This window comes from Bufo gargarizans, chromosome 3 (genome assembly GCF_014858855.1).
Source record: "Bufo gargarizans isolate SCDJY-AF-19 chromosome 3, ASM1485885v1, whole genome shotgun sequence".
Classification (NCBI taxonomy): domain Eukaryota; kingdom Metazoa; phylum Chordata; class Amphibia; order Anura; family Bufonidae; genus Bufo; species Bufo gargarizans.
In genome coordinates, this window is record NC_058082.1 from 161993398 (window position 1) to 162015023 (window position 21626).

General features: G+C 40.7%; 1 protein-coding gene and 1 long non-coding RNA gene across 2 annotated transcripts in view; one reads left to right on the forward strand and one right to left on the reverse strand.

Annotated features, from left to right (window-relative positions):
- The window catches only part of WNT10B (Wnt family member 10B), a 58736-nt gene extending 47946 nt beyond the window's left edge, over nucleotides 1–10790 (reverse strand). Inside the window, exon 1 of the mRNA XM_044287815.1 lies at nucleotides 10535–10790. The gene's annotated coding sequence lies outside the window, so the exon portion shown is untranslated. The remainder of the gene's footprint in view (nucleotides 1–10534) is intronic.
- The window catches only part of LOC122933068, a 101175-nt gene continuing 86970 nt past the window's right edge, over nucleotides 7422–21626 (forward strand). The window contains exon 1 of the long non-coding RNA XR_006388379.1: nucleotides 7422–7480. This is a non-coding gene — a long non-coding RNA (uncharacterized LOC122933068). The remainder of the gene's footprint in view (nucleotides 7481–21626) is intronic.

Below are 21626 nucleotides of genomic sequence, written 5' to 3' on the forward strand. Positions count from 1 at the left end.
TGTGGATTTTTATGCACAAATTAGGATATAGATTTCTTTGTATATTGATGCAGTTTTTTGTGCAGATCACATCCCCCATTGAAATGAATGGAGACGTTCTGATTCTGAAAAGCTGTAACACATCAATATTTAAGCTGCAGAATGTCAGGGATTATCACTTTTCAATTCATGGGGGAAGTCATTGCCAGTGTATTTTCTGACAAATTTTTTAGCCACATGTGAAGGCTCCCTAAGAACCATTCCTGGATTATTCTCTAACTAGCTCCGGGTCAGTATATGTCTACATTGTACAATGGGTTTTCTACTAGATTTTACAAAGGGTGTAATTTTTCTGGCAGGTATAACTTTTTACTTGAATTTAATCCTTTTAAGTATAAAGCCGTGCGTGTTTGGTGTCAGTGAAAATATCATCTTATCCACGGACAATGCCGAACTGAAAGTTAATTTCCAAAGCATCTCTTAGGGTGGGTTCACATCTGCGTTCTGGATTCCGTTATGGCTTTCCGTTATAAAATGGTTATAAGGGAAAATAACGGAATCCAAAAACGGAAGGACTGATCCGTTAAGTTGCCCTTAGACTTGTATTATGACGGAATGTACAGCGGAAGCCTTTAAAAGGCATTGGGCCAGATTTATCATGACTCTGACAGCTCCCTCCACTTTCACATATGGCTAAAGTCAGTTTTAGCCAAGTCAGATTTATGATCGGCCCTTTAAGACTGTAATAAATGTGGTTTGACGGTAGCAGTTTGTCCGTCAGTAAGCAGCTTTACAAAAGTCGCACGTCTTTACGAAAAAGTCGCATGTTCTATTAAAAAGTCTCATAAGATAAGCATGGTCCTCACTGGAGTGAAATTGCGCATTTTTTGCAACTTTTTAAATAGTTGCAATAGTAAATCTGTCTAGAGATTCATTTACATAAGAAAACACGCCCACTTTCAGAAAACTGGCGAGCATAGCACAGAGCAGAAAAAAGTCGCAAATGTTTGCGCAGTTTTAGCGATTGTACAAAAATTTGCGACTTTTTCACTCCATTATTCTGAGTTGAGCTAATGATAAATCTGGCCCATTCTGTTTTGCTTTCCGTCTTAATAGAAGTCTATGGGGGAGCATAATGGATTCGTCTGGTTTCCGTTATGCAGAACGGAGAAAAAAGTCCTGTCGACAGGACTTTGTTTTCCGTCTTGAATAACGGGACCCAGACCGATCCATTATGATTCCCCAAAGGCTTCCGTTTTGACTTCCATCTTATGGATTCCGTTATTTTCCGTTATAACCATTTAATGACGGAAAGCCATAACGGAATCCAGAAAGCAGAAGTGAACCCACCCTTAGTAGTAGTCAGTGAAAACCACTATGCCGGATGCCATCTATGTTTTTTCACTGACCCATAAACTATAAAAGGCGTGTCTGGTCTGCATCTTAGAGTTTGGATTTCTTCACTCAACCACGGTCAGTAAAAAAATACCGATATATGAACAAACATATTAAAATCAATGGGTACGTGTGCTGTCTCCGGAAAATTGTCCACATGTGACTCAATAGCTGCAGATTTTCATGAGGCAAATCTGCACCGTGTTGTACAGTACCAGCAAAGTAAATGGGTTTTTAGCAATCCTCATCCACATGTGACAGAACAAAATCTGCAGCAAAAACTGACCTGTGGTGCAGATTTTAAATCTGCGGCATGTTAATTTACACTGTGGAGTTTCATCGAGGATTTCATTTTCATCGCAGCATTTCATTTCAGCAACAAAATCATTTCAAATCTGCACCTCAGGTCAGTTTCTGCTGCACATTTTTTCTGCCATGTGTGGATAATTGTGAAATTCTGCAATGGCAAATCCGCGGTTATTCAGTTGCATGTGGCCTAAGGCCGAGTTCACACGTGACTGAACATCCAGCAGGAAAATTTGCTGTTGTTTTTGCTGCATTTCCACAGCAAAAACTGCAACACTGCTGCGTGTATTACATGTGGTTTTTGCCTTGGAAAGGGTGAATTCCGCAGCATAAATTGACATGCTGCAGATTTCAAATCAGCACCGCAGATCAATTTACGTAACTGTGAACCCGGCCTAAGAAACAAGTTTGTTGGATGCCAGGAAGGTTTCTACAGAGGATTCTGGCATGAAGGCATAAGCAATCAGCCTTTTTTTTACTTTGTGCACATGAAGTCAGTCTGATACTGGAGCGTGTGTCTTATTACTGGCAATATACTGAATTTCCTGAATTACAAGGCACCCATGACACTGAAAATGACAAGAGTTTAATTAAAATGGTATGACTTGTACAACAAAAATTAATCAGGCCACTTGTCCAACCAGCTTGACTTCACTTTATCCGATTCAACTCAGTATTTTCATTTTCCACAGGGCCAGTGATTGGTCCAGGACAATTTCCACTACCAGCTACATTGAGGAGGCACCATATTCACAGTGGACAGAGTCGGGTAGAGCCGGTACCATGCAGTGAGAAATGTGGTTTACAATATTGGGAATTTTCTGACAAAAAGAAAAAGGAATGGATAGCATGTCACCATGCATTGCATTTATCTAATGATTCTCAGTCTAATTTTTAAACAGTACACAAGGTACTGTATACTTTCTGATCAAAATGCATAAGCCCGCTCACCGCATCAAGGTGACCTCTTTCGAGTGGGTCCCTAATCTAAAATGGTGAAGTCAACTTGTGTTCTTTTCTGATCAATGTACAAGAAGGTAGAAAGTAGAGGTATGTAATAATAAAAGAAGAGAACAGCTATATTTTGTGATGTTTCTCTAAGAATATGTATATGTGTATTTGCTCTAATGGGTCCTACAGAAATGCCTATCCTATTATCAGACACTAGGTCTCATGATCATTTCTACATTTCCATAGTATAAAGTAGCAGTAGACACATGAGGTCCCTGTGCCTCAACATATTTTGCCGTAAAGGCATGCAAAAATACAACGTGATGAAAGATGCCACACTTTTGTATGTGAAAAAAAAAATCTTTAGTATGACTCCATGGTGTCATATAGAGGTTCAATATAGGCTCGTAGCATGTCATCAGGAACCCAGTATATCAGGCTTGTATTTCTGACCCATATGTGTTCAGACATATTCTACTTTTTAATTAATGGGTAAAAAGGAATATCTTTATGCTAACAACACTGCAAATGCTTTTGGTATGAAAAGGATTCATGGGATAATCTATTTACTTCCCAACTGGAGACCCACAATGTGAAACAAAAATGTTTCAATGTGAAATGCCTCCATTTTACTCCAGCTAGGCTTTACACAGAGCAGTTTTATTGCTCTCATTCACTATTTTTCAAATTGATATCAAAATTTTCCCAGGGCATTAAAAATGATTGGAGCAATTATAGATGTTCTTCACTTTAGACATTTTGCATGGATATATGTTGGCAAGCGTCCTGACAACAATGTGCCACAGCTTTTAGCCAAACATATGGTAAAAGAGTGATGTTTAGGGCATACATTTACTGGTGTACATCAGTACAGTATGTCTTCTGTTTTATATATATATATATATATATATATATATATATAAAAAGAAGGACATATGTATGTGTGTATGTTCCGCAATCACTCAAATACGCAACCATCGATTTCAACGAAACTTGGTATACACATCCCTTTGCTACCTAGAAAGGTCTCAGCTCTCTAGCACGTACCGTTCCTGAAATATTCCCAAAAAATGACCTGCATTAGCCAATACAAGCCTGCGAGTCTTTCTCTTCATATCCCAATTATCAGCCAATAGAAGCTCGCAGACCCTCAGTCTCCACATACAGACAGTTTTACTCCAGGTTTCCATAATAGCCCAGCCATTTTTCTTCACTGCTGTAGGCTAGGGCTGCAGGACGACATGTGTCGCACGACACATAGGGCACAACTACACTGCTACATGTGTCGCGCGACATTGATGTCGCACCAATGTCGCACGACAATTTTTATATTGATAGTCTATGGTGTTGCACTGCGGCATGTGATCTTGGATGTTTTTTTTGCAACTTTCGTATCGCAGTCGCAGCATGTCACATGTCGCAGTGCGACACCATAGTCTATCATTATAAAAATTGTTGAGACAAAATGTTGCGCGACACATGTCATTGTGTAGCCCTAGCATTAATAGGGCAGGGCGCTGTGTAGGTCACTGTTAAAGGGGCAGGCACTGGGGAGGTCACTGTTAAAGAGGCGTTCACTGTGGATGTTACTGTTAAGGGAGCAGGCCGCTGTGGAGGTTACTGTTAAAGGGGCGGACACTGTGGAGGTCACTGTTAATTGGGCAGGGGCAACTGCTGTGGAGGTCACTGTTAAGGCAGCAGGGTTCTGTGAGGTCACTGTTAAGGGGGGCAGGCCCCTGAGGAGGTCACTGTCAAGGGAGTGGGGTGCTGTGAAGCTGACTGTTAAAGGGGTAGGCTGCTGTAAAGGTCAAAGTTAAGGGGATGGGTTGCTGTGGAGGTCCCATTTTAAAGTGGCGGGGCACTGTGGGTGGGGGGGTCAGTGTTAAGTGGTGGGGGACTGTGGAGTTCACTGTTAAAGGGCCAGTGTGCTGTAGAGATCACTGTTATGGGGGATAATCTTTTAACGACATTAAATAAAATAGATGAAATATACCCGTGCGAAGCCGGGTCTTTCTGCTAGTTAACTATATTGAAAAGTGTGCTTGGCTAATGCAAGGGGATCTGCAAGAACATAAACTATATAGATGGTCCAATTACCTTTCTGGCTCTCCATTTCCGATATTACCATTTGGAAGTTTGTAGACAAAAATTGGAACAATTGCTTTGAAGCTTTAGTTTGCCCATTCCTTTCGTAAAGCCAAAGGTGGGCCAAATATTTAAAGTGGAAACCCTTAGATCTCCACTGTTCCAACTATACCACCTCATGAATTTGAGAATCATGTACATGCCACAGGTACATTTTCAGATGGTAAATAGTTTTATGTTCACATCACAATAAGTTGCCAACTGGATCTACGATGGTTAATTCAAATCCACATCTACTGATATTTCAATTAGATGATGCATAGATGAAGAACATTGGCTCACATTTACTAAAAATCATCATTATAAATAAATGACACAAAATCATGATGTTCCAAAAATGATTGATAATTGAGAGGGTTTATATTAAAACAATGGACAATTGTCAGTGACCAAACCAATTTGCTTCAACGACATTGAAATATTTTCCAATTACTGGAGACCCAAGCACAGTAGTTCTACTAGATATATCAGATCACATGAACTTTTTTCTTATTACGGAAGTGACTTTGTCTGATTGGATCCTATGTAATATCTCACGTCTTCTGTTTTCTAGATGACATCTAACTTGTCAATGGAAATCCTAATATTTTAGTTCACATATAAAATGTTCCACTTTTCCTCGTAAAAATTATGATCATCCAGGTCTATATAATCAGTATGCCAGATTATCTACAACCTCTCCCCACCATACCAATGCTTTTTTCCGTACATTACATTACAGGGGAGCAAATACTGTAAAAAAATAATTGCCAGGTGCTAATACACTATGGGGCACATTTAAAACACTAAAACACTTTGGTGCCCACATCTAATATGGCGGTATAAATAAGCCCTATACCTGGCGGTGGCACCACTCCCACTTTTTAAGACCTGGTGTGAGCGGGGAGAGATAGCAGATTGTGGCACAAAGGACCTTTGCACTGCAATCTTCGCCCAAAATACGCATAATTTAGGCATATTTCTGTTTGATAAATGACCCCCTATATGGGTATAAACACCTCAAAAACACCACAAACAATCATGCTTTTTTTCCCGGCTTTTTTTGGTTCGAAAAAAATGTCAGAGCCAAAATGTGTGTGAAGGAACCCTTAGGCTTAAAGCACACAGGTATTTCGCAGAATTTTGCAGTGTTCTTACGGTGTTAGTGTTTTTTTTGGCACCTGTGGTTTTCAGTGCAGTTTTTGCAGTAAATGTTAGCTGGAAGTCTATGGAAAATATGAAATTCAGAGCAGACAAGCATTGTGGTGTTTCTATCTAATTAGTGCATTTTTTTTCAACTGCAGCATACTGAAAATTTTTGCATTTTTCTGTCTTTTTTTTTTATCCCTTTCATCATAGGGAATATCCATGCACACATATGTTTTGCAAAAAAATTCCACTAAAAGATGCCATATAAACCGCATGCAGTATGGAAAAAAACACAAGCAATTTTTATGGCTTTTGTAGTGGTGGTTAGTGTTGAGTGAATCGAGCTTCGGATCCAAGATCCAAAGTCGTTTCGTTTAAAACATAATTTGAATGCTGCACGGAGGGAAATTCTTGCGGGACTTTGATAAAAAAAAACAAAAAACTTCAGACTTTGATTTTGAAACTTGAAAACCATTTTAATACTTGGATCTGAAGTCGACTTCAGTACCGAGGTACCAGTCGGTACCGAAGCCAACTTTAGATCCAAGTTTTAAAATAGTTTTTAAGTTAAAAAATCGATGGCCAAAGTTATTCACCAAAGTCTCGTGCAGCATTAAAACAAAGTTTTTAATGAATCGACTTCGGATCTCTGATCAGGAGCTCGATTCGCTCAACACTAGTGGTGGTAAAACACCAGAGCAAACTTAGGGGCTCTAAAGGTTGGAATCACATATTATTATTTTTTTTATCGTTTTTTGCGCCAAAGCCAGACGTGTGCCCAGAAAGAAGGAAACGTACAAGGGAAGGACTAGCAATTCTTTTCTTTTTTGTATCCATACCTGTGTTGGCTCAAAAAACGAACTGCAAAAACTTTACCGAAAACTGCATGTGTTGATCCCAGCATAACCTAAATTACCAGTGTAAAATCCGAAGCATGTCCACTTGTATTGCCGTGGAGGCAGCTTCAATATGCGAAACACACATGCTGATGTAATGAAATGATGCTCTGTGGGATTCACTGGTAAAAGTAAATAGGGCTCAGCATGACTATAAAGATAAGTAATGCTAAACCGCTAAGTAAGTCTATGAAAGACTTAATAGTAAACTGTACCCCACATGCTTCACTTGAAGCGCCCTGCATGTGGTTAGTGAAAAGCCTGCGCTGTTCAGTCCCCTCCGCAGGTGTCCCTGCTTGTCTGGTTAGCTAGAGTTTTGAGTAATCCTCGGCAGGTATCATTAGAGCAGGTTTAATCTTGTTATGTGTTCTCAGTAATAGGACATGCTCATTTAATATCATTTATTAAGGGAAAAGCAGAGCAATTTTTGGGTTGGATAATTGCTTCACAAATATCAAAGGATCATGTAGCTTCAAACCGGTGTGATTGTTATTCTTTGATATAGGCTGTTTGGAGAAGTCTTGTAATCTCTGAAGGTTTTCCAAGTTTACACTGATGCTGGGAGGGTGTGCATGAAAACTGGAATAGCGTTTCCAAACTGACTCATTTCTTGTAAGGTGTCTGGTTACAACTTGTCCCCAAAAGATATCTGCCATGAGCTTCTTGAGGACCAGGCTTAGGTATTTGTATGTACTTTATATATTTTTATGTGTGATTGTGTTTTCCATGTTTTATCCCTGCATCTTTTCTTGTAATAGACATAATATGTTTATTACCAGACAAGGGTACGTCTATACAATAAGGTTTCTTGATGCAGTTTTGGAAGCCTAAACCAGGAGTGAAGTTAAAAAAAGAAGTAGTCATGTCTGTCCTTCATGCCTTCTCTCCTTTTATGATCCACTCCTGGTTTCAGTTTCCAAAACTGCATTAGGAAACCTTACTGTATTGCCGTACCCTAAGGTACTGGTGAAAAGCCAATAGTTATATCTATTTATATCAATAAGGCGTCTATGCAAGTCATTGATTATAATTCCAGTGATGATAGAAAATGGTGACACCAATAGTTCAAAGCCCAATCCAAGTCATTATTTCAGCCTTTGCCTATTTATGGTGGTTTGCGTGACCATCACGAGCTCTTTCTGCGTATATACGATGACATTATTGCATACTCATCATAGCTGCTCAAAGTACCGTACAACGGATGGCTCTCTGGATCGAGCTAGTCGATGTTAATGGCAAAGTAGCAGGTGCATCGAATAAAACAGGTGCAACAACAAAATGTCTGTTCCCTGTTCTAACCTTTGTTTAAGCTGCGCTATGTCTGAGGGGCGCACTAAACCTATTCATGGGGATTCATTCATTCATGGAGATTTGACATCAATATTTTCCAGTATGACTCTTAGGTATACATCTATATACATCTACTATTTACCATGTCTAATAAATGCATGCTGAATGTCACATTTAGTTAGAGAAGGAGAACCCGATTCTGATCTGCTGCTGCCTGTCTATTACTGTCTATTATACATTTACCTCTTATTGTGTCTACTGTCATCTATCTATCTATCTGCAAAAAAAAACTCCTGGGCAGCACCACCAACCAAACGTACAGGACGGAGTGCCAGCGGCTTAGGCGGTGGTCCTACCACCTATACATCCAATAAAAATACGAATACCACGGCACTTCCATAAAGTGACATTATCTATCCATCTATCCATCTGTTATCTATCTATCTGTTATCTACTATCTATCTATCGTTCTATCTATCTATCTATCTATCTATATCTATCTATCTATCTGTCTATCTATCAATCATACTATATATCTCCTTTCTTTCTTTCTTTCTTTCTTCTTTCTTTCTCAGACTATCATTGGAATTCCTTGTATAAATCATGGATTTCACACATCAGGTAATAGTATATTAATATTGAACAATACACCAACATACACTGCATTTTTATGACATTTTGAATATTCTCTTTATAATAGTTTCCAGTGAGAGTTCTACTTTAATGTAAACTGTGTTGGGCTGCGTTTAATAGGCAGCTGTTATATGTAGGATTTATGATTTTGTTGCAATTTCAGCTTGTTAGTCATCAGAAACTAGAATTACTGAAATTTAGAGGTGAAATGTTATGTAATCTCCATAGTCCACCTCTTAGATCGGAGAGTCTACCATGATCCTGGTCCTCAATGTCCTCGCTCACATAATACAGATATCATTTGAACAAGTGCTATCAACCTCTAGGATGAGTTTCGAATGACCTAAACAGTTTTAATACTGAAATGTATCACTTTGCGTGTAAAGGTAAAATAATAGAAGTGTGAGAAAAGCATCTCAGTGACCCAGGAGAGCGACGTGATTCACTGTACCAAGTGTGAGGTAGCCTAGTTTAATGCCAAATCTACGATTCATAGACATTGTCAAAGATTGGGTTCAGGCACAACAACATGAGATTTTTTTACTGACTGAGGATAAATAGCAAAGAATCTCGGAAATCTCAAGACGTCTTGGATAAATGAGAATCAATGTCGTTTCTCACACCTTTTCACCACTGTCTGTGCCAACTTAAATGGGCCGTGGGAGGTATTTAGGTGTGTCCTCATAAATGAACTATATGAAATTTGATGAGTATGAATCAAGCTGCATAGCGTGTTCTGTCTAATTTTACCTATTGTAGCCTATTGTAATAAATATTATTCCAACGTTTCCATCCCATAGATTACATTTTATATGTTCCATGGTGGTCACATGCAGTCAAGTCATCATGTGCAAAGAATTCCCGCCACACAGTTGTTAAGACCTTTTTGGCTTAAATCAAATGGGCCCTTTATAGGCGTAAAGCAGAATGTCTATAGTGACTGCTTTACTACGATGGCGGGAGCCTTCATTAACAGACCTCCATAAATCCTGTCTTTTTTTTTCCTAGCATCTTTTCTGCTTTTCTCCTCTGTTTCCCATCTGCGGTCATTATTATTAACCCTTACCCTGAATTACTAAGTCCCAATACTGCAGCAGCCAAAGCATCCGGAAGCTTTGGCAAACAATTCCTTAACTAAATGCCAGCTCCTCACCAGTGGCATCATAACAGCCACCCTGAGTCGACAGATATTCCAGACATGTCTATGCAACGCTTCAACACGAGCTCCTGTGTTTCTAGCCGAGACAAATTTGTCATTTAACTCCTTGGGGCTGCATGATTTCAGCAAGATGATAACTTAAAAATGAAAGACATCTCATGGATTGTAAGCTCTTGCGAGCAGGGCCCTCACTGCTCTTGTTTTAATTGTTGATTTGTTTGTTGCTATGCGATGTATGATTTTGTTTGTACATAAACCCACTGATAACAATAAATATTATTATAAAGACAGCATTTAAGACCATATGATATATTGTGATAACAAAGTCAGCTCTACTACATATATCTATTTAGCCCAGAGATCTGCGTCCAAGCCACTTACAATGGGCCCTCTCCATACAGTGCTGTATAAAATAAGTCACATTCTGTTTCCCTTTCCTTTTGCATATAGAAGATACAGTATATGGCGTTGACAGGTGTATTTCCCTGGTGTCAATGTGTTGACAGGGGGATGAGTTTATATAATACTTTGGCATTATTATATAGAAGTGATAACTCTCCAGACACTTCTAGAGGGCTGGATACATTGTTCTCCTCACTTCGCCTTCCTCAGTTAAGCTTCTTGATTATCCCTAAGCCCTTGATTGTCCTACCTTCCTCTCCAGCGCTTGGCTCTCTCTCATGTGCTGAAGATGCTTCTTCTGGAGATATGGGATCCTCTAGGTGCGTTTGTACTTTTCTGCTACCCTCGTCGCTTCCATCATTGCATCTCTCAGTGACGTTGTCCTTGTCACTTGGTCACAAGAGGTCTCAGATGTGATGGGGACAGCGCCTGCAGAACCACTATCAGCAGCTTCTATAGGGACGTGTCTGGTAGAATGTCTCCTCTGTGTCTGAAGTTGATCTGGATAGTGCGTGCACAGCCACTCCCTGAAGTCACTTTCCACTCCCCCCTCTGTCCATCCACAGGATTTACCTCTTTCTCTCTCCACTTTCCTGTCATCTCCTTAGGTTTTCCATCTGTAAGGTGTAACGGGTTCAAACAGAATGCTTACCTTTTGCCTGCTGCTTTGGGGGACATGTGAATGAGGGATCACAGGGCAAAGTTCAGCATCAATTTGCAAAGCTCTAGGTGGCAAACTACAAGCAAAAAAGAGCACAAAAGAACCAATGTTATTGCAGGTAGAACTGAAATTGCCTTTTACAGGATGTGTCCTATTAACAGAAGCATTCAATTCACAAACCCAAAAGTACACGTTTCGTTTACAGATTTTTGGATTTATTTCAACCTTTTAATGAATCTAAATGGCTGCAATAGTTGACCTCAGGCAATCTTTAATGATTCCCTGCCACATTCTGCTGCATAGCTGACTGTGAAAGCTACCATCATTGTCTGGCTTGACTAACTAGTTGACTTTAAATCATTTGTATGCCTATTATACACTTAAAGGTTTGGGTTAAGGGTAGGGTCACATGATCTGAATAGTTGTTGGTAAAAATCTATGGACATGTATGAATCGGCCATGTGAAAAACCTTAAAGACTATTTTCCAAATTCACGGATGTAGTAGAGTTAGCACTCCTGTTTTCTGAGATTTCTGAGATGTGTTATCTATTCTAAGCAAACACCTTAAATTGCTTTTCAATGGCTTTTGTCTCAAGATGAACGTGATGAATTAAGAAATTTGAGTTAAGAGCTGGAGTGCTAACCCTGCTCCATCTGTATACATGGTTAGCATTATGCTGGATATACATTTCCATTGCGGACTCTGATAGTCTGTTCCGACAGAGAAATAGGCTACTAGAGTAGACCCTATCCAGCATAACCGGACACCCCTGGATCTTCATTCACTATAACGGGATCCGGTGGACTTACGGCATAAATGCTGCCTTTCCATCAGAAAGCATCCCCACTGGATCCCATTATAGTGAGTAAGGATCTGTCGGCGCCCCCGGCAGTGTTTGGCGGTGTCTGGCTATGCCAGATACAGTTCAGGCTACTTTCACACCAGCGTTTTTGCTGGATCCGTCATGGATCAGCAAAAAAAACGCTTCCGTCATAATAATACAACCGCCTGCCTCCGTTCTGAACGGATCTGGTTGTATTATCTCTAAAAATGACGATCCGCCTCTAAAAACATTGCAAGTTCATAGAGGACGGATCCGTTTTCTTTTGTGTCCGAGAAAACGGTTCCGCCGCCATTGACTTTCATTGTGAGTCATGAAGGTTCCGTCTTGCTCCATACAACAAAAAACGCAGCTGTCCGCGATGGGGACGTAACCATACGGAATGCAGATGTGAAAGTAGCCTTTCTCCGTTCGTCTGTTCATCTGCTGGAACAAACTACCGGAGATGTGAACAAACCCTTTAGCTTTTATTTATTTTTATTATACACACTTATATAGCGCTACTAATTCCGCAGCGCTTTACAGACATTAGCATCCAACTGTCCCCAATGGGGCTCACAATCTAAGGTCCCTATCAGTATGTCTTTGGAGTGTGGGAGGAAACCGGAGTACCCGGAGGAAACCCACGCAAACACGGGGAGAACATACAAACTCCAAGCTTCAACTTTTCCAAAATAGACTGATAATGTATATGATTCAGTCATATGTAACTTACATTCTCCCCATGTTAGTGACAGCGCAGTGCCTTAAATTAACAGAAACGCCTCTACAAGTGCCTTATGATGACCCTGATACCATACAGACCTCATATCATATATTGGCCAAAAAGTAGCATATTCACAAGTGGTAGATTTGTTGCTGAAATTTCTGCAACTGACAATGTTTTCCAGTACATGTGAATGGAGTTACTTGCATGGAATTCTGCACATCCCATTGAGATATTTCTGTAAAAAAATATCCCATGTGTCCGGCATTTACAGTCATGAAGTAAACTAAAGTACCATACAGCTACCTGCATTCAATATCCACATCACTAGCATTCTTTTAATCATTGCTTTGTTACTGTAGTTCTCTATTGTCCTAATACCTGTCGTTTGTTTTCACTGGCTTTACATCGCATAGAGCTTGGTAAATAAGCCCATTAGAGTTCTCATGGAGGAAAAACCCCACTGACTTCTATATTGCCTCGGGGAAGAGAGGCCATGGGCGAGTATTAGCTTTTGTGCCCTTTTATCAATAGGTTGTAAACATGTCAGCTAAGGAAGGCTTTATGTTCCAAAGGTTTGTCCTTCTTTTTTACATATATTTTCCCGTAAAAACAAAATTGTACTTCAGAGGGCAAAGTTTTGCACTACAAAGCGTCTTTTGTGCCACTAGTCATTTAGCCAAGCATGCAAACAAATTAGGCATTGCTGTGTGGGGATCAGAGTTTGCATATGTTCAAAAGTAGGGAAAAAAACGTACAATGTCGATAATCCTTTTCTATTTTTTCTTGTATAGATCCCACTCATGCTCAGTGTACATTGTATTTTATGCCTAGCCTGTTCAGCCGCTGCACAAACATGGTCACAGAAACTAAAAAGACTAATTATAGGGGATGCCCACTCAGCTTTTTAAGGGGTCGAGTGGGTATCTGTCCGTGACCTGGTAGAACGTACCTAGAACCATAACAGCATGTTTATTTTTCACGGATACTGAAATACTAAGTAAAAGTTCCTACTGATACAGAATCATGGTACGTTCAAAAGAAAAAAGCTGCATTAGGGCGTTTGGGAAAGAATCTTACGGATTTAGATTATTGTGGTAGAGAAGAATGTAAAGTGACAGACGTATGGCAGTTTATGCACTGTAGGGTGTCTATTATATCCTTAGTATAACAGCACACCTCTGATAATCTACCTAATCCGTTAGTAATGTCTGTATGTCTACAGCTTAAAAAAGAACTATCATACGGAAAACCAATTTTGATGAAGCCAATCGAAGGAAATCATATTGGCTTCAGAAAATAAAGCTTCTTAAGTTTTATATATTTTCACTTGCTTCACACAGAGATTTAATTCAGAGCTAAAAATACTTTTAAAAAAAGGGGGTCATGTATCAAACAAAAATACGCCTAAAATACACAGCAATCTGCGACTTCTCCCCACTCACGCCAGGTCTAAAAAAGGGGGAATGTCGTGGGTGGGGAAGGGGACGGGCCGGCAGGTGCCTCTTCATAACTCCGTCGGATCCACCGCCAGGTATAGGGGTTAATAAGACTAAAACACCGGTCTTAATAAATGTGCCCCAAAATTTGTATGGTGGAGGTGTGCATGTTACTTTATGCTAACAAAAAGATCACCCATGAGCCATCAAATGAACCCACATTAAATATTAAAGAATTTCCTTAACCCCTTCCTGACTGCCCACTGGATATATACGTCCTATCTTCTCATGGGGCATGTGAAGATAGGACGTATATATCCAGTGGGCAGTCAGATAGCATGTATATACACGTTTAGGCAGCGCTGGGATTAAAGCTCCTGCAATCTAGTAGGAGCAGGTCAGGTCCCGGCTGTGAGACACAGCGGGGACCCTGAGGAGAAGACAGGGGCGGTTTATTACCACCTCTGCCTTGTGCTGGCAGGAGAGCGCTGCACTTGCGCAGGGGGGAAAGCAGGGTGTCGGGGGCAGGAACAGAGCTGCAGGGTCTAAGGAGACCCTGATAAGCTCTGTCTGTGTGCAATGCCCCCACAGGGGGTTGTTTTCCCCTGTAACTGGGGCTCCTGTGGATTCCCCAGTTACAGTGGAAACAGTGAGGAGAAAAAAAAAAAAAAAGTCAGTGTCCTCCAGAGGTCTTTTAATGACCTCCTGGGGGACATATTATGTACCAAAAATAAATTAAAATATAAGTAAAAAAAAAAAAAAACAATTTAAGAAACGCAGTCGTTAACAAAAACCTTCACCATAGTCGCCCCGTTTGCTCAATCTATACATGTTATATATGAAAACGATCATCACAAAATAGGGAACCAATTGCAATAATTAATTTTTGTCTAAATTCTAATATTTAAGAAATAAAGAGCTAAATTTGAAAAAACATTTTAATAAAAAGTCCTAAGTGTCAAATAAATAAGAAAAAATCGCAAAAATTATTTTGGTAGTCAAACAAATAAAAAAGCTAGGGTCACTAAACCACCACGTGCACCAAATCCCAAAATGTTGCCTGGACATCCAGGCCTTTTTTGGGCCCTGTCATGAAAGGGCTAAAGAGGATGTCTCATCTCGCCATTACTAAGATGAGATGATACTGGTGCTCGCTGTTTCAGTAGCTCCCATTGCAATGCATGAGAAATACAGAAACAGATGTAACACAGCAAGTTATGTGGTTTCCCTAACTCAGAAACAGCACAGCTTGCTGTGCTAAGTTGTTTCCATAGCTCGCGTGCATTGCAATGGGAGCTACTGAAACAGCAAGTTCCGGAGCGCTCGGCTGCTTCCCGCCGACTGATGGTTTCATCTCATCTTAGTAATGGTGAGGTGAGACAACCCATTTAAGGAGGACCGGCTGTTACCTCTCCTGACATGTTTGTTTTAGCAATTAATTGCATTCACCATGTAATAACAATTGTGGAGCATCTCTTCATATAACTATAAGTTGTGCCATTCCTCCACTATTCCTAATAGAAATTAATAAATTGCCAGCAGTCTGAAATAATGGTCCATTTGGGTATTACCAATTGGGGTTGTGTCCCTGCCCAGTCTGATACTATCCAATCAGTGATGCCAACATCAGACTGGGCAGGGGGACACACCTCCAACTGGCAGCACCCATAGGGAACTTCACAGCAAACTGCTACCAACCTAAACATCTAGTAGGAATAGTAGAGGAATGGCTCAACATAGAATTATATATAAAGATGCTCCAGAATTTAAAAAGACACGTCAGGAGTGGTGACAGGTCCTCTTTAAGAACTTTCCCTATTTAGCTACATTCACTCTTGCAGTACTTGCAAAGGTTTCCTATGGATACTCTGGTTTTCTGCAGAAAAACATACAGGTAGGTTAAAGGGCTCTTATATAAGCTGAGCTCATCTAGCGGTAGAGTTAGCATTTTTGGGTAGACTATACTGGTGGCCAATTTATCTGTTTTACTAATTACTAAAAACTTTGTCTTGCCATTTATTATCCAATGCAATTAGCAACATTGCAGCAATAAATGAGTCTCCACTTGTTTCCAAATATCTCCCAACTTCATCCCTCTGATCTTCCCATGACCTCTGCCTGTCCTCCTCCCTCGTTACCTGCTCATTCTCATTTCCAAGAGCTTTCCCGTAGAGCAGTCATTCCAAGGAACTTCTTTCTATGCTTCATTACACTTTTAACCAGCATTGCTCATCTTTTCTACTGGGCCAAACACCTTTCAAGAAATTTTTTATTAGACTTCTCAAAAGATACCTCTTAGCATATCAGTACAGAAATGAAAGGCTGCTGTCCTCTTTAGGTGACTATACACTTTGAAGGAATCTTGGTCGGACCCACAGTTTTTGGCCGGGTTGAACGTCTCATATGTTGGTGTGTGCTATTGAGAAAATGAAAATGGTCTTGAAGTCACATTTCTTATCTGTAGCATTTAATATTGATCTCCGATTCAAACTGATTTGTGTTTAAGAAAAGGAGAAAACTTAAAACTTACAAGCAACATGCATTGCAGGGAGCCAGCTGTTTTATGGATACGCAATGCTCCATGGGAAAAAGTAATACAAATTAGCCATCCTCCAGAAGGCCACATAAGCCAAACTGGAGACTCTTCCAAAAGGAAGAAGCGTCCATCTATAGACAGATGTTTACAGGTCTTGCCCCTTATCACCACAGAGCAGGGTACCCATTGGCTAAATGAGATGCCACTGATGCAGCCCTGAGTGATAACTGGCTTTCATTGAAAGCTTAGGTGTATGGAGACTTACTAACAGCCAATGCTCTATGGAAAAACCTACAGATGGGTGTACTTTCATTTTAAATCCAATTTGGATGATATGAGATACGGTCGGTTTCTTCCTTCTGGAGGAGAGCTAAATTGGTTACCTGGAATAAAACCTTAGCATCATGGAAGAAATGTAAAACAGTTGTCATGATTGAAGGAGAAGTATGTAGAAATATTTAATGTCATGTAATAATTTTGAATGCATGTAATACGCGAGCTCTGTGACACTCCAGAGAAAAAAGGTGGAATAGAGATACGTATAGAAACCTTAACCATGCTTAGTGCAATTGCCTGTATTATGTGTGTATAACCCTTATCATATGTACAGCGCCATGGAATGAATGGCGCTTTAATAATAAATAATAATAACCATTTACACAAAACCTGGAAGTAATTCCATGTTAAGACAGTGACCTGTCTATGGTCCACTCTAAAATGTGAATGGACAGAGCTGTGTATTCCCAGCCAGGTAGACTAAGACAGCTGACTGGTGTGTGGGGTATCAGACCTTCACCAATCAGAAGTTGATGGCCTATCCTCAGGGTAGGCTATCAAAACCAAAATCCTGGAATATCCCTTTTAGGTAATCCACCAGTAAAATAAGGACTGATTTATCTGTTTTTAAGGTCTAGTGCAAGTCTTTTTTCAAATTATCCAGCAATGAAGACCCCCAAATTGCTTATCAGGCTCTATACCTTTTTTCCCATGATTTTACAACAATTTACTGAAGATTTAAACAAGTCAACAGTAACCATGAACCCATAATGTTCTAGAACCAGGTTCATCTATGTACAGATGGTGCAAGCACCACTATCAGTGGGTTAAAGTGTTTAGAAGCTTTGCACATTATTAAACTAAAAGAACCTTTACATTGCTCAATCCCGCAGACGATTGTTGGGAAGGAACCATTCCTTCCCGACATTCAATTGCTTGTCAGTGGAGGAGACTGCTGCATTTACATGCTGTGATCCCCTCTACAGTATGGGGAGGAGCGATCGCTAATGCCATTGCTCGTCCTTATATAGAATCATTGTTTGCTGGCAGCAGAGGCTGTTTAGATGGCACCATCTGCTGCCGGCAAACGATGATTTAGATGTCTGCTTGAACAATCCTATTACCCAATGAAAGAGCCGTTCGCTCGTTGGTAATCAGTGGCACCACTACACAAGCAGATTATTGCTAACCAGCTTTCATACAAGTGCTCATTAGCGATAATATGCCCGACCATCGGGCAATGTAGTGCACCCTCTAGCCAGCGCAATAAGCTTGTGTGTCAATGCGCCAGGAATAACTTTAACGCCTGCTACATCTGCATGTTATTTAACACATTCTCAAAATGAATCCCAGAGTTCCAGTCCTGTAGTCAGGTCAATGACTAAACACCAGGGGGCGATGCTATTTCTATGAGGAGATTACATACAAAATCAGCAACCTGTAAGAAGATTTGAAAGGTACTTAACACCAGAGATTGTTTCTTGTAGATTCTGGAAATAGTTATAGCATACATAGATTTTATTGAGATTATCATTTACACATATGATTATAAGACATTGCCTCTACTCTATGAAGACTTAGTTGATGAGGATATTTCTTAGGGTGTTTTTGAAGTAACAATTTTAAACTTATCTACACCACATCTAAATACCTTAACACATTTTCATAATTTTTTTCCATTTTGGCCATATTCATCAACTAAGATAATTACAAGTGTGCATGTGTTTATATTAGCAAATTGCATAGGCAGCATAGGTGCACATACTGGTGGTGTATGGGCAGCTTGTCTTCAGGCAGAAGTAATGATGGTGATGTAACCAAGGTGTTCAATAGCATAATCTATAGAGTGTCTAAAGACAGACGTCACACCTATGCACCCGGGCCTCAGGGGACTCAAAGGCAACTTTGCTATATAAAAAAAGACACCACTATTATGAATGGCACATGCGAGGTGAGTGCCTCCTTATTGATTTTTCACTGGTGCCCAGGAACTTTGAGTTATGAGCAATAACTTTTGCTCTCACTTGTAAAGGATACAATTTTGGGCGACAGTAGTATATTACCGCCCATCCTTTTCCATCTTCATTATGTAATCTGCAAAAATCCAGTTGCAGTACCTAATATTAAATTAAATCTGTTTTGACAATGCTAAACTGCTGACAGCACTGTGTAGGGGCTCGGAGGTGCAGACCAAACATACCTTATGTGGAGGTTTTATCAACAGAAGTAGTGAAAATATGAAATTTTATTCTGCCAAATTCTGCTTTTTAAGTTCACTGGAGGAGAAGCTTCACTGTGAGGTGCTCTCTGCATTGAGCTGCTTCGCAGCCCCTTCCTTCTCCTCTGAGTGACAGCTGTAGTATCCAACCAGGAGATCACTACTGTTGTCATTTAGAGCAGAGGAGCTGTAAAGTAGCTCAATGCAGAGAGTATTTCACAGTGAAGATCCGACTCCTGGTCTCTTGAAGCGCAGAAGTGGCAGAATAAAACTTCATATTCACACTACTCCTGTTAATAAAAAACAATAGGGGACTACCCCAGGGGTGCTGAAAGGGGGGGGGAAGGAACGGGAGGGGGGGCCCGTGCCCACCCAATATACCCACAATCACACCCCTAAAGAATAACTCGGCACAAGCTCCCGAGTGCACATAGAACAACAGCGGAAAAAAGGAGCCAAGGCGCCAGATAATAAATGTAATAAATCCTTTATTATAATATGACAACCGTAAAATTTTACATATAAAAGATGCAGAGGGACAAGAAAAAGAGGGAGCAGGGAGATGAAAGAAAAAACGCCATCCTGGGAGGGACACTCTGGTCTGAAATGCTAAAATGTATAAGGTCAGCGGGATATGTATATAAAGAATGGTGAATAACCCACCCGCGGACCAACCAGGTGTATATGGTAAACAGGTGGGTCAGAAGTAATAACAGAACCCAACATAAAAATAGATGTTGGCACCCGGCCATGCAAGGGTAGCGCCATCCTGGTCGGTCCACTCTTGGTCTGTTTGAGGTGAGGTTCCATCTGTATTTTTATCCCCCGGTCTCTTTTCATCTTGATTGTTGGGTTCTGTTATTACTTCTGACCCACCTGTTTACCATATACACCTGGTTGGTCCGCGGGTAGGTTATTCACCATTCTTTATATACATATCCCGTTGACCTTATACATTTTAGCATTTCAGACCAGAGTGTCTCTCCCAGGGTGGCCGTTTTTTCTTTCATCTCCCTGCTCCCTCTTTTTCTTGTCCCTCTGCATCTTTTATATGTAAAATTTTACGTTTGTCATATTATAATAAACGATTTATTACATTTATTATCTGGCGCCTTGGCTCCTTTTTTTCGCTGTTGTCCTGTTAATAAAAGTTCCACAAAGGTAATGTTTATTCTGCTCTCCACAGCCCCTACCTAGTGCTGTCAGAAGTTTTGTATAGTAAAAACTACTGACAGACTCTTTAAATATAATAATTACCTGTTTCTACATATTGTAGAGAGACCAAATGTCACCCTCTGCCTCTCTCTTACTCCATTTAGCATATATTTGTGGGGTTATTTCTTGTTTGGCTACACTGATAAAACATGGAGAACTTTAAATTAGTAAAGTAGCTATAATGAATAGGGATGAGCGAACTCGAACTGTATAGTTCGGGGTTCGTACCGAATTTTGGGGTGTCCGTGACACGGACCCGAACCCGGACATTTTCGTAAAAGTCCGGGTTCGGGTTCGGTGTTCGTCGCTTTCTTGGCGCTTTTGTGACGCTTTCTTGGCGCTTTTTGAAAGGCTGCAAAGCAGCCAATCAACAAGCGTCATACTACTTGCCCCAAGAGGCCATCACAGCCATGCCTACTATTGGCATGGCTGTGATTGGCCAGAGCACCATGTGACCCAGCCTCTATTTAAGCTGGAGTCACATAGCGCCGCCCGTCACTCTGCTCTGATTAGCGTAGGGAGAGGTTGCGGCTGCGACAGTAGGGCGAGATTAGGCAGATTAACTCCTCCAAAGGACTTGATTAATTGATCGATCTGCAGCTGTGGATCATTGAGCTGCTGATACTCAATTGCTCACTGTCTTTAGGCTGCCCAGACCGTTTGTCAGTCACATTTTTCTGGGGTGATCGGCGGCCATTTTGTGTCTTGTGGTGCGCCAGCACAAGCTGCGACCAAGTGCATTTAACCCTCAATGGTGTGGTTGTTTTTTGGCTAAAGCCTACATCAGGGTGAAGCTGTCACACAAAGTGCATTTAACCAGCAATAGTCTGTTTATTTTTTGGCCATATACTACATCAGGGGCAAGCTGCCGTCACCAAGTGCATTTAACCCTCAATGGTGTGGTTGTTTTTTGGCTAAAGCCTACATCAGGGTGAAGCTGTCACACCAAGTGCATTTAACCAGCAATAGTCTGTTCATTTTTTGGCCATATACTACATCAGGGGCAAGCTGCGCCCGTCACCAAGTGCATTTAACCCTCAGTAGTGTGGTTGGTCAAGCTATCACACCAAGTGCATTTAACCAGCAATAGTCTGTTCATTTTTTGGCCATATACTAAATCAGGGGCAAGCTGCGCCCGTCACCAAGTGCATTTAACCAGCAATAGTCTGTTCATTTTTTGGCCATATACTACATCAGGGGCAAGCTGCGCCTGTCACCAAGTGCATTTAACCCTCAGTAGTGTGGTTGGTCAAGCTGTGACACCAAGTGCATTTAACCAGCAATAGTCTGTTCATTTTTTGGCCATATACTACATCAGGGGCAAGCTGCGCCCGTCACCAAGTGCATTTAACCCTCAGTAGTGTGGTTGGTCAAGCTATCACACCAAGTGCATTTAACCAGCAATAGTCTGTTCATTTTTTGGCCATATACTAAATCAGGGGCAAGCT